General features: G+C 39.2%; 1 protein-coding gene across 5 annotated transcripts in view; it reads left to right on the forward strand.

Moving 5' to 3' along the window:
- CSGALNACT1 (chondroitin sulfate N-acetylgalactosaminyltransferase 1) overlaps positions 1 to 18,010 on the forward strand; it is a 300,150-nt gene that overhangs the window by 173,011 nt on the left and 109,129 nt on the right. Inside the window, exon 4 of one of the 5 annotated variants that reach the window (XM_084879844.1) lies at positions 9,969 to 10,008. The exons of the other annotated variants lie outside the window; for them this stretch is intronic. The gene's annotated coding sequence lies outside the window, so the exon portion shown is untranslated. The remainder of the gene's footprint in view (positions 1 to 9,968; positions 10,009 to 18,010) is intronic. 5 annotated transcript variants of the gene reach the window in all.

Here is an 18,010-nt window from a genome sequence, read left to right on the forward strand (position 1 = left end):
TACAGGATGGGAAAAGGATATTTTTCAGCAAGGATGACTATCACCTTCAACATTTGGCCAAATCTATAGCATAATGGTTCTTTTCAGTCTGAATTGGAATGCACTCTGAGGCCCTTCTCTGTGCAAGGCACGTTGTGGCAGTAGAGGTGACCTGGATTGTCCACGTGCTTATCACTCATTTATCCAACTCATGTTTACGAGATCCCTGCCGTGTTCCAGGCACTGCTCCAGCTGCTGGGGAAGCTATGACGAACAACACAGATAAGTGCTTTGCTTTCATGGAGCTTGTGTTCTAGTGGAGAGAACAGATAATAAACAAACAAGAAAAATATTTGGGAATAAGTACTATGTAGCAAACTAAAGTAAGGTATGCTGCAGAGTCACTGCGGTTTCTTTTGATTGGTTATCCAAGGAGACCCCTTGAAGTGCATGATGAGCAGGCAGATAAAGTACAGAACATATAAGGCAAGGAGAGCAATTCTTGCAAAAGCCCCGAGGCCAGAATGAGCTTGACCTTTTTGAGGAGCCAAAGGACAAAGGGTGGTGGCTGAGGGGTCTGTGGGGATTAATGAGTTTGGAGAGGGAGTTAGGGCCGGTCACTGGTTCTGTGGTTCTCAGCCCAGGTTCACATTACAGGAACTTAAAAAACTTACATCTGCAGGAACTTAAAAAACTTACCTAGATCTCAACCAAAACAAATTAAATCTAAATCTCTGAGGGTGGAACCTGGCATCCATTTTTGTTACTGCGGTTTACATATATTATTTATTTTTCTATGTCTTTATTTTTGAGTGTGTTATAGATGTCCCTCCATTTGCCCCACCCCCGCATTGTCCTCCTTCACCTGCATTGGCTCTACCCCAGGCCTTCACCACACCATAGTGTCTGTGTCCATGGGTTATGCGTATATGCACCTAAGTTCTTTGGTTAATGTCTTCCTGCTCCCCTCCCACCTTCCCTCTGAGATTTGTGAGTGATATTTTCCACCTCTGTGATATATCACATATCATCACGAGTAAAAGTCTCTTTCTGAGCATTTAGTTTGTTTTGTTGGTCTATTCTATGCTTAGACCACACTGGCTTATTTGAAAAAATAAGTCTTGATATTTGAGAAGGCATTTAAAAAAAAAAAAGTATATATATGTATATGTTTGATTCTCTGTCAGGACACATATATACATATATTTTATTATTGATTTCAGAAAGAAGAGAAGGATAGAGAGATAGAAACATCAATGAGAGAGAAACATCACCTATTGGTTGCCTCCTAAACACTCCCTACTGGGGATTGAGCCCACAACCTGGGCATGTGCCCTGACAGGGAATCAAACTGACATTCTTGTTCATAGGTTGAGACTCAACCATTGAGCAACACCAGCTGGGCTGAGGAGGCATTCTTGCTCTTAAAGAGAGTCTTAACTTGTCTTGGCCCTTAACATTTCTCTGTACAATTTCAGAATCAACTTGTTTTAGTTCTACCCCCCTCATAAAGTTTTGGGATTTAGAGTAGGATTGCATTGCATCTATAAATTAATTTGAGGAAAACTGATATCTTTACAATATTGAGCCTTCCTCTATTTGTCTTTCAAAATGGCTCAATACATTATTCCCTCAGAAGTCCTACGTATCTTTTGTTAGATTTATTGTTAGGTATGTCATATTTTTTAGGATTTAATTTTCTGTTTGCTGTTATATAGAAACTGAGTTGGCTTTTCTACATTGCTAATGGATTTTCTACATTCAACTTATCTGTAAGTACCTTTGGTTATTCTACAAACATCATTTGTGAATAATGATAGCTTTGTTTCTTCTTTTTTAGTCTTTACACCATGTACTTATGCCTACTACACTGGCTAGGCCCCTGGTTCATTGTTATCTATAAGATCTGTTGGTGGGCTTCCTTTTCTTCCTCTTAATCACAATGAGAAATTTTCTGCATTTAAGCATTAAGTATGCTGTTTCCTATAGCTTTTTTTTTTTTTTTTTTTTTGAGAGAGAGCGTGTAGACAATTTAATAAAGAAGAAAGAGGTGATTTTTTTATTCCTACTTTTCTAAGGGGGTTTAAATCATGAATATTGTTTTTTATTAGATATATTTTCTAGATTTATTGAGATTATATAATCTTTCTGCTGAGACTGTTAATATGAGAAATTAAATTCATGATTTCAACATGTTAAACCAACTTAGTACCTGAAATAAAATCATCTTGATATTTTGTATATTATCAGATGCAGTTTGCTAAAATTTTGAGTGGGGTGTTTTGTATCTATGTCCATGAGAGATAATAGTTTTCCTTTCTTGTACCATATTTGTTAAAATAAGACATTGAAATATTTCATTTCACTCTGAAGTTCCCCGAGGAATAAAAGTTAAGGTTTTTGATGTGAAAGGCACAGTTGCATTGAAATAGAACTATTTATCCAACCATGTAGTTCAAGGAATATCAAATATTTGGAAAGTAGTCTCCTTTCAAATCGTGCTCAGAATGTTTTAGTTTGGTTTATGATGAGAAAATTTCTTTATATAAATTGTTTCATGGATTTATCCATTTAAAAAAAGACAATTAGATTTAAAGTTTGTTCATTATTCCATTTCAGTTTCTAAATTAAGTGTCTGTGTTGAAAAAATTTTTCTTATTTTAGATAACTTGTGACACTAATGATTTGAGTATTGAGTCAGTAGTTGAGTAGTGTATATTCTAAAACTAGTTTTCATTTCTGGAAGCAAAAAATAAGTATTATAAGTTTAAAAAATAAAATCTAGACAAAAGCAATATGATGTAAAATATGACAGTTTTGATTGATGTTAATTAACTTTCCAGATCATCTATATTTATGTTTCTGTATTAACATATTCTTTTTCAAGCATATTACCTGAAAATCCTGATTGTATAATGTGGTCAGTTATAGGAAACCTTGGATTCCAAATTATTAAATAAATATTAATTCTGAAATTGTGTTGGCAAGAACAAAGAGCCAAGTAGTCAGTCTGAGGGAAGGCTTCGTATCTCACAGGAGTGGCTCTGGAGTTGTGTGTGTGTGTGTGTACACAATATATATAACGATACTATTGACAATAGAAATAAATGGGATCTGTTAAAGAACCATAAATCCATAAGAAAGGAAAGTTAAGTGTGCTAAGAGGTAGTTTTTTTTTTTTTTTAATATATTTTATTGATTTTTTACAGAGAGAAAGAGAGCGTGATAGAGAGTTAGAAACATCGATGAGAGAGGATCATCGATCAGCTGCCTCTTGCACACCCCCTACTGGGGATGTGCCCGCAGCCAAGGTACATGCCCTTGACTGGAATCGAACCTGGGACCTTTCAGTCTGCAGTCCGGACGCTCTATCCACTGAGCCAAACCAGGGCAGAACAGGAAGGGGTGGGCTCCAGGACACTTTGGCACGCACTGATTGATGGCTCAATGTCTTGGAGATGTCTCTGTGACAGATGCCAGTAATGTCATAACTCAGCCCACCAGTTGGGAGGAGGGAGAACCTTATAGTAAGTACAGTCAACCTTTCACAACACAGTTTGAACTGAGTGGATCCAGTCATATGTAGATCTTTTCAATAAATACATAGAATATTGTAAATGTATTTTCTCTTCTTTATGAATTTTTAAATAACACTTTCCTTTCCTTTAAATAATATTCTTACTTTATTATAAGAATACAGAACATAATACACATGTTAATTGTAAAAACATTCAAACCTAGAAAGAATTTTTGTGTGTTTATTTGATGCAAACTGTTGACAATTGTCGGGAAGGAGAATCTCAATGGATTGGGATAATGCTCTGGGATAATGCTCTGGAGAATGGTGGTTTTTCACCTATTTTTATACATTAGAATCCAAGGAGGAGAGGTTGGTTGGTTACATGAAATCCATTGATGATAGAATAGAGATGCAGGAAAAAGCAAGGGCGGGGCTGGGGGAAGCTCAAGGATTGATAAAGAGTAAAATGACAGACACACACTTCTTTTACTTAGGTGGGTACAGAACATGATAACAATAACAATGAAGGAATTCGTGGTATCTGTCCTGGCACCCAGGGCATTTGGTTGCACCCTGAGGGTCTGGAAAAAAGGGAAGTTACAAGTTACTGTGACATTTCAATGATTTGTTATAGATGCAAAAAAGACAATAAGCTCAGCCTAGGTAAAATCGACCTTGTCAGGGAAGATACCACCTAGGAGGTGACTACCCACCACAACTGCTTTTAGTTAAAGTTTAATTTCAGACCATCCTTTGTGGTTACTTTAGGTCTTTGCGTTCCCAAGACTGCCATGCAGGCCTTCCCTGAGGTTTTCAGGTTAGTTAGTATGTGGCCCCTTTTAGAGCATTCAAAATATGTGTTATTTGACTTTTATGTTATTAGTAAGACTTCCGGTCAATAATAAACTATTAGTAGTTGGGGAGAGTCAAAAGTTATACGCTATTTTTCATCTGCTTGGGGGTCAGCTCCCTAACCCCCAGGCTGTTCAAGTGTCAGGTGTACTTTGGGATTCATTTTAAGTGCAGACATTGGAGAGTTTGTGCTGGGAAACCACACAGTCTGACTGCAGTTTTGAAAGGGACACTCTGGTTTCCGTAGAACTGTCTGCAGAGAGACAAGGAGGGAAGTGACATGGAGGTGAACAGGCTACTGCACTTTTATGGTGAGAAGCCAAGGAGATGGAAATTGGGAGCAGGGAGTGAGATAGTGACAGCTTGGTGACTTCTTGATATATCTTAAAGGTGGAGCGTCAAGCTTTGCAGAAGAATGGAATGTGGGATATAAGGGATACCCAGGTTCCTCAGCCGTTTTGCCTGTTCCCTTTCACCCGATGAGGCCTTATTACAATGCTTTTCCAGGGTTTAATTTTGCTCTTTTCTGAAGGATGTACAGGTGAGGGCTTAAGACTGTTTGCCAGCTGCGTGATTTTTCACATCTGCAGTGGCATAAGATTTGTTTGCGGCACATCTGCCTACAGGTACCAGTGACTTTGTATCTGATTTACATAGCTGTCTGCATTTGGAAACTCCATAACATTCTACTTTGATTTCTGCACTGACCTAAAAATTGCTAAGTCTTGAGGTGAGATTTGCTTCAAGATAGATAGAGCATTAATATGATTACTGTAGCTCTGCGTATTGGCACTAAAGAAATTATCCTGGGGGAAAAAAGAGAATCTATTTAGTTTGTGCCTGTTTGCAGCAGATACAAGCCTGCATACAGAATAGCCCCAACATGCAGAGTTCCGATTGTGCCAGCTCATTAGCTGGACTGGGGAACAGCTCCGCTGGGGAGCAGGCTCCTCCGCTGCGGTGCAGTGACAGGACCTTGATGCTGAATTGATGCCAAAGGCAGATCCATTGGATGTGTGAATGCCGTCTGTATCTTCTCCCTTCCAGGGCAAAAGGAACACAGGTTAAATCAGGATTGCATCCGCTCAGAACACACTTTTCATGTCGTTTGCTAATGCAGGATGTTGCACGTGCTTGTCCTCACAGCCTTGCGGTGTTATTGTTCTTTTTCTTGGAGGGAAAAATACATGCACTCCAGATGGGTTTCCTATGCTTTACAATGGGCCTCCGGAGGCAAAGTGAAGATAAGCATTTTGCTTCTTCCGTGTCTGTGACTCTCCCCCATGGGGAGTGTGTGCAGTGAGTGTGTTTCCACAAAGTTGCATTTTGAGTAGTTTACACATCAGGTTGAATATTTCCCACAAAGCAGGTGCACCATCTTTTTAGGCAGAGTCTCTAAGGGTGACAATTTCATTTCTTTAGGAAATATGAGTGGAAATGGGTCTCTTTAATTCCCCTGGAACCTAGCCATCTGGAACACGCCACATGAAGTCCTCAAGTGTATCGTTTGGAGCACCACGCAGCGCCTTCACCACAGAGATGCTTTTGAATGCTTGCAGATGTGGCCAGCGGAGCCAGTGTCGAGTCTTGCTTTAGTTCCTTGTTAGTTCTGTGGGAATTATGCTTCAGTTGATTGGACAGACTTCAAATGCTTAGGTCAGAGAGGACTTATGGGAAGCATATGGAATCTTGAAAGGTTTGGGAGTTATGGGTCTTTAAAGTGGACCTCTCTAATGCCTCTGATAGTTTGTTACTTTTCTAACTCCAGCCCTTTGGCTTCCATGTACCAAACATTCCTGCTTCTCTTCTGCAGCTTCTCCGTCCACGTGACATGGATGTTCTCTAGGGCTTCGCCCTAGGCCCATTCTATGCGTCCCACCACATGTTCTTCCTGGATGGTCTCGCTCACACGCTTGGCTTTCACTGGCCTGTAGACAGACTGCTGTCCAACTGTCATCGCCAGCCCAGCCCTCTCCCTGAGCCTTTGATCTGCACATCCACGCCTCCTTAGTCATCTCTTTCTGGGTGTGCCAGAGGTACCTCAGACTATGGCTTCTCCACCGGACTCCTCATCGTGCCGCATGGTCTCGTCTTCTGAGTGCTGTCTTTGTTGGTGGCCTCACCATCTATTCCTTAGTCCTCACAGCTTCCCTTGCAACAACAGATCAATAGCCAAGTTATAAATATGTCTTATAATGCTTCATTTTAATTTTTTATCAAAGTAACTCATGTCCATGGTTAAAAAGTCAAATCGTGCAGAATGGCTTAGAATAAAAAAAAAAAACCAGTGGTTTCTTTGCCTCACTTCCTTTTCATCCCCATCTCTTCTTGCAAAAGGGACCACTGTTATCTGCTGTGACTGCTTTTTATGTTAGCTATCCTATCTAATAAAGAGGGAAAATGCTAATTGACCCTCACACTGTCACAAAGATGGAAGCACCCATAGCCAGTAAGGAGGGAATATGCTAATGGACTGCCATACCTTCAAAGATGGTGGTGCTCATAGCCACAAGATGGCAGTGCCCAGTCCCCTCAGCCCCGCTAGAGTGGCAGGTGCATGGCAAGGCTGAGCCCACCCCCAGGCAGGCCAGGCCATTCCATGCGCTTGCCTCCGTAGTCCCCAGCTGCTGAGGGCCGGTCTGAGGCATAGGCAAACCTCAGATGGTGGCTGCTCAGCTGCCCAGGGCCACCCGAGGCTCAGGTAACCAGGGCCACCCAAAGCTTATGCTTCTGGCAGTGGCAGTAGCAGAAGTGTGATAGGGTGTCACATTCTAATCACTGGGTCGCCTCCCACCCCTGAGGTTCCGGACTGTGAGAGAGGGCAGCTGGGCTGAGGGACTCCCCCCACCCCCTGCCTCCAGTGCATGAATTTTCATGCACCGGGCCTCTAGTTATATATCAAAGAACCACATTTAACAGTTATTTCCTCATTTGTCAATTTAGACAGTGTCTACTGGTTTTCTGCCACACTTCTATCTCACCTTCCTCCTTTACTCAGCATAGTGATATCACAATTTTTTGTTCCTCTCTTTAAGTAATTTAAGTAATATTTTATATCTTGCTCATCACCGTTAGATGGGATCACTTGGTCCCTGGTGAGGGTCTTGCACCATCACCCTTACCTTCAGCTCCTCTCTTTCCGATTTCCCATCCCCTCCTGTCATGGGCACTGACTTTACAGTTACCAAAATTGATACTGTGGATTTGATAAATTAATAAATGGATTTCCTGAGAGCTCCGAGATATTGCTCCCTTTTGATATCCAATGTTGCTGATAAGTCTTATACCAATCTGATTGCAAGTGATGTATGCTTTCTCTTTGGAAAACTTTAGGATATTTTCTTTTACTTTGGGTTTCTGAAATTTCCCCATTTGTGTTTCATTCATTTTTCAGTTTTCTCTTAATAGTTTTCTCCCGCTTTTTTTTGTTCACTTTTTTTTTTATAGGATTCCTATCAGATGATGCACAATTGGACAAACCTGAAATTTTTTTTTAGATGCCTATATTTTCTTCTTTTGCTGTAATCTGAAAAGTTTTTTTTATTTTCTATATCATCCTGCACTTATTTTTATGAATGCAATATTTTATCAGCTCTTTGAGAATAATAATTACATTTTTAAAATTTCTTTTAAAGGTACAGACATTTCCCAAATACCGTCTGTTCCCAACATGCATAGCCTTCTCCATTATCAACATTCCCTACCAAAGTATATGGTATAATTGATAAACCTACATTGACACATCAGAATCACCCAAAGTCCATAGTTTATATTAGGATTCACTATTGGTGCTGTGCATTCTATGATTTTGGGCATATGCATAATGACATGTGTGCATCTTTATAGTATCATCTAGAGTATTTTCATATGGAACATTTCTCCATTTATTTAGTTCTTCTATGATTTTGTTAAACATACCGTGTTTCCCCCAAAATAAGACATCCTCCGAAAATAACAGGTTTCCTTCTGAGTGAAATATAAGGCATCCACCCGAAAATAAGGCCCCTCCTAGGCTAAACATGAGAGATTTGGTCCACTGATTCTGAAAGAAATGGAGTCACAAGAAATTCACCAGGAAATTCAGGAATTGGATTGTTATGATGATGTTCCAGAGATGATGACATGATTGTCATTGAATAAATGAGTAAATTCTTGATACTGTAGGATTCACAGTTTGTCTGGTTTGTGTTAACAACTACCGTACTACCGTACTACTGTACCGTATACAGGTAATAAATTTCCTTTATTTTCATTTAGCAATAAATGTGTACCGTATTCTTCTTCATGGAAAAATAAGACATCCCCTGAAAATAAGATCTAACGTATCTTTGGGAGCAAAAATTAATATAAGACACTGTCTTATTTTCGAGGAAACAGGTTAGATATTTTACATATTTTGTTAAGTTTATACCCAAGAATGTCATATTTTGTGGCACAAAGTAAATGGTATTGTATTTTTAATTTCAAATTCTATTTATTTATAGGAAAGTGGTTGACTTTTGCATATTACCTTTCTATCCTGAGACCTTGCTATAATTGTTTATAAGTTCCAAGAGTCTCTGAAATTTTGATTGCCTCTTATGAGAAGGAGATACAGCGACATTTCCCTGTAAACCCCTGCCGTGAATTTGGTATTGCATTATTCCATTTTGGATGTCTTCGCAGTAGTTTTTTTTTTTTTTTTTTTTTTTTTTTTTTTTTTTTTTTTTTTTTTTAAGTTATAAAAAAAGCATGCAGGCACATCTGGAAGGATACACACCAAATGGTTAACAGTAGTTCCTTTGTTAGTATGGGCTACGGAGCCAGAGTATTTACTGTATGTAATACTATATTTGCTTATATTTACTATTTAAATTTTGAAATATAACCTAGTAAAGAAAAGTACATAGAAACATAAAATACGGTCAAAATAATTATTTAGCCACTGTCTCGATTAAAGTACAAGACACCACCAGTCCCACAGAAGCTTGATTGTGGTCTTTCCCAGTTACAATGCCCTCTCTAACCCCAGAGTAATCACTGTACAGATTTGTACAAATGTTAGTTCTTTGGATTTATTTATAGTTTTACCTCTTAAATATGGACTTCAAATGACTACTTTGAAATTAATTTAAGTAGAATCATAATAAAGAATCATTTAAATGGAGTCATTTGTGTCTGGCTTCTTTTGCTTAACTTTGTTTTTGTGAGGTTCATTCCATGGTTACCTGTAACTGTAGTTCGTTCATTTTTATTGCTGTAAAATATTCCACTTTATGAATACTAGAGGCCCAGTGCACAGATTTGTGCACTGGTGGGGTCCCTCAGCCTGGCCTGTACCCTCTCGCAATCCGGGACCCCTTGGGAGATGTCAAACTGCCAGTGATGTATTTTGGATTTTAATTGTCTGTAAGTTATATATATTACAAACATCTTTCTTCCACTATCTGACTTACCTTTCTACTTCTTTGAGGGTATCTGTTAATAAATAGTTTTTTAATTTTGTTGTAATCCAATTGATCAGTATTTTGTAGTTAGCACTTTTTGTTTCTTAATCAGAGGTCACAAAGGCAATTTGAATCTCCCCCCCCCCCCCCCAAGCTTTGTTTTGTCTCTCTGTTTTGTCTCTCACATTTAGGTCTTCAGCCTACCTGGAATAGATTTCTGAGAGGCATGAGGTGAGCCCATATTTCTGTACTAAAAACAAAAGACACAAAACTATATTTCTTTAGCAGCAACACAAACATCAAGCATGTGATGGAGGCAGGGCTTCATGTAGTTGAGCCTTTGCGAGTCCTCAAAGGCTCAACTATCCTAAGTACATCTTCTGCTGCCCCTGTCCCTCCTCCTGACCCCTTATTAGCCATTGTCCTGCTCTGGTCAGTGCATTCTTAAAGGCAAATGGGAAGGAGAAATAATTTACCTTCTAATCTTATAAGCATTCTATTTAACTGAACTTTGAGTTTATTTTCAATTTGCGTTTACACAGGAAACTAATATTTTTTTAAAAGTGCAACTTATTGCAAAGCAAAATCTAAAACTTGAACAATAATGTTTGGCTGGCATGGCTCAGTGATTGAGCATCTACCTATGAACCAGGAGGTCAGGGTTTGATTCCCAGTCAGGACACATGCCCGTGTTGCGGATTTGATCCCCTGTGTGGGGAGTGTAGGAGGCAGCCCATCAATGATTCTCTCTCATCATTGATGTTTCTATCTCTCTCCCTCTCCCTTCCTCCCAAAAATTACACACACACACACACACACACACACACACACACACACACATATAATTGAGCTATGCTAATTTTTGCCTCAATATTGAAGTGCTACCCACATTTTGAGTGTAGTGATGCTTTTAACATGTAGATCTTTCATTTTGCTAAAAAAAAAAAAATTATTGAAACTTGCCAGTGTGAATTTTAAAATGGAACTGAGCTTGCTTTAGAAGTAATCTTTCTTATCCTCAGAAACGATTGTCTCTATTAGAAAGGAAAAAAAAAAGAAACTTGGAATAGCAGTGATTATTTTCTGCATACAGGTCTATTGGAAAGAAAGGAAATATGCAGCTGGAAGGAATTTAAATGTCATCTAGTGCAGGATTTCACCTTGAAGGAGTGGACTCTTCTCACTTTTAATACGATCCAGAAAAGAAAATTCCACTCTCTCTCCTGCTAATATTTAATATACTTTCACTGTCAAATGATTTTTTTTTTTACACTATGTCTTAAGTCTGTTTTCTTATTCTGTTTTAAATGGAAACAGAGAGATGGGGACAACCATCTGTGACTATAGTAATTCTTTATCTACTTGATGGTCATTACTAAATCCATCAGCCTCCTCTATATGGTATAACCTAATATTTGTTTAGCTCTTTCTTTTAAGTCAGTTTCTGAATCATCTATTTAAGTTCTTGTTCCATCTGAATTCTTCCCATGTCATCTATAAATCATGATTTATAGAATCAAAAATTGAACACAGTACTTCTGCCAACGTATGGCCAAATGTTAGTAAATCAGTAGGGATGATATTCTATTTTAGAGAGTCTTCTAAGACTTCTAACCTGATTTTTTTTATGATTAAAAAGATTTTTGAACTTATGACTATATATGGCAGTTTCAACATATTATTTATCTCTGCTTCCTGAGACTACCCAAAATGGTAGGTAACAAATTTTAAAAAAAGGCATAAATCCACATGGACAAGGAAAATGGGAGGCTCAGCTCAGTGGATAAGCGATGCTAACACATTTTTGGCAGGTAGAAAGCAAATGGATGAATGGGAATTGAATTAGCAGAGGGTGGAAAATTGAAAGCCAGTTGCCCACTGAGAGGGAGGTCAATCTGAAGGGATGGTTTGTGGTCAGGACACGGAAGTCTCTGCACTTGGAACCACAAGCTGTGCTAGAAAGACAGGTTTGAAGGGTGAAGTTGAAAACTGGTGATGTTAGTTAGACCCCTTCCTATTCCAGGTGGCTGGACAGATACCCCTGGTAGGTATAGCTTCTAGAGAAATTAGAGAGGTTTTGGACTTGGAAACAAGATACAGATGAGTTTTGGGCACCCAAAACTCTGACAACCAGGCTTATATTTCTCTATCCCTGCATTAGAAAATGAGAAGATCCTTGTCTGGGAAACTGACCAACTGAGTAAAAGAGATATTTGGAGGTCTCCCATAAAATAGCTGGGCACCCCACCCAATACCACAGAAGTTCAACTTTGTAGGTCTCACAGCGGACTGCCAAAGATCATCACATATTTAAGGATAATGAATGAATGAGATTAAAACAATCATGAAAGGAGGCTCAGAGGAAAGAGGGCAAAGCAGGGAAGAAAAACCTCCAAAAATTATAATTGCTATTCTTTGAGAGATTAGAGAAGATATTGCATTGAAACAGGGTTTCGAAATTAAATATAATAACAAATTAAAAATTCAGCAAAGAGTTGGAATGTGGGTGGCACAGTCCAGAAATTGAATAAAAAGGCAGAGACAGCAAACATGAGAGAAAAAAGGAAATAAGAAGCTCCATTTAGGGAGATCAAAATCTGATTAATCATAGAGTTTTAGAAAGGAAATAAAGAAAATGCAGGGGAGAAAGTGATAGAATTATATGAATACTTTTCTAAAATTGAAGGGCATTAATTTTCATATGGAAAGGGTACATTGTGTTCCAAGCACAACACATTTAAAAAAAAAAAAAAAGCCAATTCCAAGACACATCTGATAAAGTCTGTGAATAAGATAAATTTTTCCTAAAAGTTTTAACAGAACAAAAAAGTAGGTTATATACAAAGATTCAGGAAGCAGGCTGGTGTCTGACTTCTCAACTGCAGTGGTGAACTTTAGAAGAAATAGAGCTAGGCTTTCCAAATCACAGGGAAAATAATTTCCAATTTGGGATCTTGTATCTGGCCAAACTGTCAACCAAATGCAAGGGCAAAATAAGGCTATTTCCAGACAGACATGGAAGGTTTCAAAAATTAGCCTCCCATGCACTCTTTCTTGGGTAGTTCTTGGAGGAAGTGCTCTACCAACATGAGAGAATAAGTCAAAAATTTTGCAGCAAGTAGGGCAAAGTGAGGGAAGATCACTGATACGAAGTGAAGGGAAGGTCAGGTGACACCTGGAGGGCTGGAGAACAACCTTTCCAGATCAGATCAGAGGCTAAAGAGGCCAGGGAATAAGGAAATAAACAAATCCAAAAGGTTACGTACTGTACGTAATATGTTTATCTTTGACGAGATGAATCTTCTAGTTCTGTGCTAAAGTTTGGGGAAAATTAACATTAAATACATAAGAAAAGAAAGCAAATGGAAAATTGAGGTAACTATTCATAGCAGGCAAAACAAAAGATTGTACAAGAAAAGAAATATAATCATGGAATACTATAGGGCTCAGTTATGAACAGTATTTGAACAGACATAATAATGTAATACAAATACTAAATATTATGGTAACCAAAATGATGATATAGTTAAATTGAGAGGATTTTGGTGGGATGCAGGAAAATATGTGTAGAAGATAAGAGAGCTATGTTTTCATCTGTCACAGCAGGAAGCCAATAAACATTAAAAATGAATAAGAAATGACAGTTGAAGAATATCTGTTAAAATATGCATGTACATACTAAGGGAAACAGCTGAAAGAGTTGAAAGTGATTGTCTTTGGTCCCTGGGTCTCCAGAATATACAAATTGGGTGAAAATACTAGTTACTTGACTGAGTTTATGTACACACATTTATTATGTACATACATCTAATTGAATTAAGTATGTAAAACATATTGAACCTTTCCTTGTTTCCTTGTAAAAATTATTTTTCCCTTGTGATAAAAAAATGAAAAGTACTATAGTCATTTGATTCAATACTATGGCAACCACATGTCCTGAATTTTTCTGGGTTATTTGGATTTCAAACTTTATCAGACCTAAAACTACAGTTGCCATTTACAAACTGTGTGCCTTGCTTATTTGTTTATTTTGGTGTTGTTTATTTTGGGCTTGCCATAGCGGTTCCTGGTGAGCTCCTCTCAGAATCTTCCATCTTTGGCTGCGTGGAGACTTTGGAAGGAAAAGCATATTGTGGTTTTGTTGGATACTTTAACTTATTTACTTTTTCAAAGTTTTTTTCTTTCCTTTATTTTTTTACTTCCTATGTCTTTAATATACTAATTTCATTCATCCAGAAACATTTATTGACTGCCCTGCTCTAGGCATCAGGAAGGAATAATATAAGTCAGAGTCCTTCCTGTCAGCAAACTTGCCATTCACTAATTCATCTGACAAAATCAATGATAGCATTTCATACATTCTCAGCATTAATTATTAATTAAAAAAGAAAAGTCAGAGGCAAAAGGTTGCTATTCCAGGATAAGTCTGTGAGAAAACTCGCAAAATCTTGTTCTCCATGAAAGTCTTATGTATGAATTTAAACCTTCAATTAAATGCTACTTGTTCTATAGAAAAATATTTTTCTTTTAAATATTTTTATTGATTTCAAAGAGGAAGGTAGAAGGAGAGAGAGATAGAAACTTCAGTGATGAGAGAGAATCATGGATGGGCTGCTCCCTGCCTCTTGTTCCTCTACTGGGGATCAAGTCCACAACCTGGGCATGTGCCCTGACCAGGAATTGAACTGTCACCTTCAAGTTCATGAGTTGACGCTCAACCACTGAATCACACTGGTGGTGCTATGGAAAAATCTTTATTGGGGAATTTTATTTGTTTCACCTCTGCTCAGCCAAGAGGCTAGCTCACATCCTGTGAAACAGAGGAAATGCCAAATATGGCAGCTGTTTCATTGCTGTGAATGAGCCTGCAGAGATTTGGCCTTTAGTCAGTCAAATCCAGAAATGTGACTTCAGTAGGTTCCTTGGAGAGCAATGTATTTCCAGCCTCGGGAATGAGGTGGGCATGACCTTGCTGTGTTCCAGTCCCAACTGTGGGAATCTCTGGGCACCTCTGGTTTCACCCTTGTCCTAGGACCGTGGTGAACTGCGGCTCGCGAGCCACATGAGGCTCTTTGGCTCCTTGAGTGTGGCTCTTCCACAAAATGCCACCACCTGGGCGAGTCTGTTTTGAAGAAGTGACGTAGGAAGAAGTTTAAGTTTAAAAAATTTGGCTCTCAAAAGAAATTTCAATCATTGTACTGTTGATATTTGGCTCTGTTGACTAATGCGTCGTTTGCGGACCGCTGTCCTAGGAGCTAAGTTATTGGAAATGGAAAGTGCCAGAAAGAACGGGCTGGCTCCTTTCATGGTTTTCACTCTTTGTCTCTTAAAAGGAGGTTTTCTTTTTAAAAGGAATGAGGCCTAACTTTTTTTCTGTACTTTATATTTTATTTGTTTATTGTCGCCTCAGAGGGCTTTTCTTGTTTCTTAGATAAGAGTACAAGGTAGTGTGTCCATAGTTTTTTAGCAGGATGACTGAAGATCAACCCTACTACATAGTCAAAACTCTGTGCAAGAATTGTTTCAGCTTTTAGCCAACAGAGTTTATTATTCTACCCCTGGCCGTCTCCCTGCATAGCTATGGGGCCATGTTCCCTATTTCTCTGGAAATATAATGAAATATTTGGGTAAACCAGTTTTAGAACCTCTCTAGGATTTTTAACATCAGAGTATTTAAAAAAACAAACAGATAATTTCAACGGTGCATATTTATTTGTGGTCAGCATTGGTTTAGTTTTGTGTATTCCTAAAGGACTAAAAACCAGAGTTTTGTTCTTTCAGAGCGATCAGGAAGCTCTCCATAGTTTCTTTCTTCACCTTTGCAGAAAAAAAAATAAAGTTGCGCATTCTTATTTTAAACATCTGCATCTTCATGTTTATCATGTTCACTGTTTCAGTAATAAACGTTACTCAGAGATCATTGGTAACCAATATCTCTTTAACTGGATATTTAAAGGGTAGTGGAGAGGAGTCCTATTAAGTTATAATTTTCTTAAGACTGAATTAGAGGAATAGAGTCCAAGTCCCCGCCATCTGCCCTGCTTTACATTGTTGTCTCTGGCAAGGAGCAGGTTTATTATCGGGGCTCTGTCTAAATCTATAGTTTGACAGTCATGTATGACCTTGCGGTCATCAAACTGCTCTTTTTCTGTCACCTAAATAGCAGCGAACAACCTGTAAAAAGTTACAGTCTTGTCTCCATGATAGAAACCTGTTACATCAGCAGCATGAGGCTGTACTGTAGACCGGATGCAATGATGGCATCGTTTTTCCCCATGAGAAACGTTAACAAACGCACAGTATTTACACAGGAATAGCTGATGTTTTGTTTTAAGCCATGTTTTTGAGGGTCCTCCAAACCGTCAGCCAGCACATTGGGTGATTTGCTAGAAGGACTCACAGCATGTAGCTAGACTGTGGCTAGGATGGATGACAGTGACAGCAGGATGCACAGCCAGGTGTAAGGGGGAGTCCGCATGCCGTCTTCCCCCGTGTGCTGTGTGAAAGGTCCCACAGAGTGCACGCTCCCTAAGAGTGAAAACGCAGCCCATGGTCTCCGGTGTTTCTGCCCAGAAAAGCCCATTTGAGACTGAATGTAGTGCTGTTATTGGGGTTATGCAGGCATTTTCTGCCTAGCAACCCCTGCTAGAATTCCATGCTCTCAGAATGAAAGCAGGTGTTGACCATAAATAACTTTGTTTATACCAACAGCTGAGGCACAGCAAACAACCTTATCTGTTAGGAAGCTCTTCGTATTGGCCTAGGGAACTTTGTACAAGCAGACTTGCCTGACTCCGGTCAGGGGCCAGCCTTGTAGGCAGGCCTTTCTAAGGTCAGCAGCCGCGGGCCTGCGGTGTTTACGAAAATACTCTGAATTAGGTGGTAGTGATGGCGAAAGGCAATGTGTTTGTTTCTCTGAACTGTCATCAGGATCAGACTTTGCCTTGGATAAGGGTATCTGGAGCCAAAGATGAGAAAATGTGAGTATTCTTTGTATAAATAAACTTTTATTTTTAGAATTCTTAGGAGCCTAATATTTTATTTTGTTTCTTATTTGTTGATTTGAGAGAGAGAGAGAAGAAGGAAGAGAGAGAGAGACATCAATTTGTTGTTCCATTTATTTATGTATTTATTGGTTGATTCTTGTATGTACCCTGACCAGACATGAAACCCACAACCTTGGAGTATCGGGATGATGCTCTAACCATGTGAGCTACCTGGCCAGGCCAGGCCTAATATTTAAAAAATTACAATTCAGTCAGGATCTGGGTTACCATTTGCATGTGCAGGTGCTGGCTTCTCAGACTCTTGGACGTGGGTGTCCTACAGTTTAAATTGGATTTAGTGCCAGGAGCTCTGCTTAGACCACGCTCTCTGCCACTGAACAGTCACACCAGTGGGTGAACAGTCTAGGAAGCGCTCTCACCCCTTTGATATTTTATTATTGAAGCATGAAACCGAAATTGCATTTGTCAGGAAACGGAATTGGAATCTAGGGTTGGGCTTCATGAGGTCTTATAATGTCATTGTTATAAAAGGCACCCGATCGTTTTAGTAACATTTAGGCAATTAAAACAATTAAGAAATTATATTGTCTTCTTTATTGGTTTTGTTTTGAATAGCAACTATTCCAAAGAGATAAAACGATGGGAGAGGCTTCCAATAAAGAAAAATGATGCGATGGCGAAGCAACGGCTGGCAGCAGCGGCTGCCTGTGTGTCTTGATGCTGAAGCCAGGAAGGTGTTTTGCACCGCCACCCACACAGATTCTGAAAACTCTGACATCCCCCCCCCCCCCCCCCCCCCCCCGCACAAATTAATCATCATCTCTTGTCTCCATAACTCCGTTAGGGTTTCACCAGGTGTCATTCTGAGCCTGAGGAGGTTGCTAAGTGGGAGGCAGAACGCGCTTGTGGAGGCAAGGAGAAAAATAAGTTGAGGGATCTGGGGCCTGGGAGACTGTCAGAAGGAACCATACCATGGAACGTGCTGTTTAAAATATTTAATGATCCCTTTGCCACTAACACGGTTTCAATCTCCTGTGAAATGAACATTCTTCCCTTCTTGTTATGGCTTACATGACACAGCTCTGGTTTGACTGACAGTGTTTTCTTTATAGGGAATTTAAATGGCTTTCCTAATAGACTTCAGTGAATAATAAATGAGAGAGAGAGAGGGAGGGAGGGAGGGAGGGAGGGAGGGAGGGAGGGAGGGAGGGAGAGAGAGAGATTTT

The sequence above is a fragment of the Pipistrellus hanaki genome (genome assembly GCF_964339955.1).
Source record: "Pipistrellus hanaki genome assembly, chromosome: 3".
Classification (NCBI taxonomy): domain Eukaryota; kingdom Metazoa; phylum Chordata; class Mammalia; order Chiroptera; family Vespertilionidae; genus Pipistrellus; species Pipistrellus hanaki.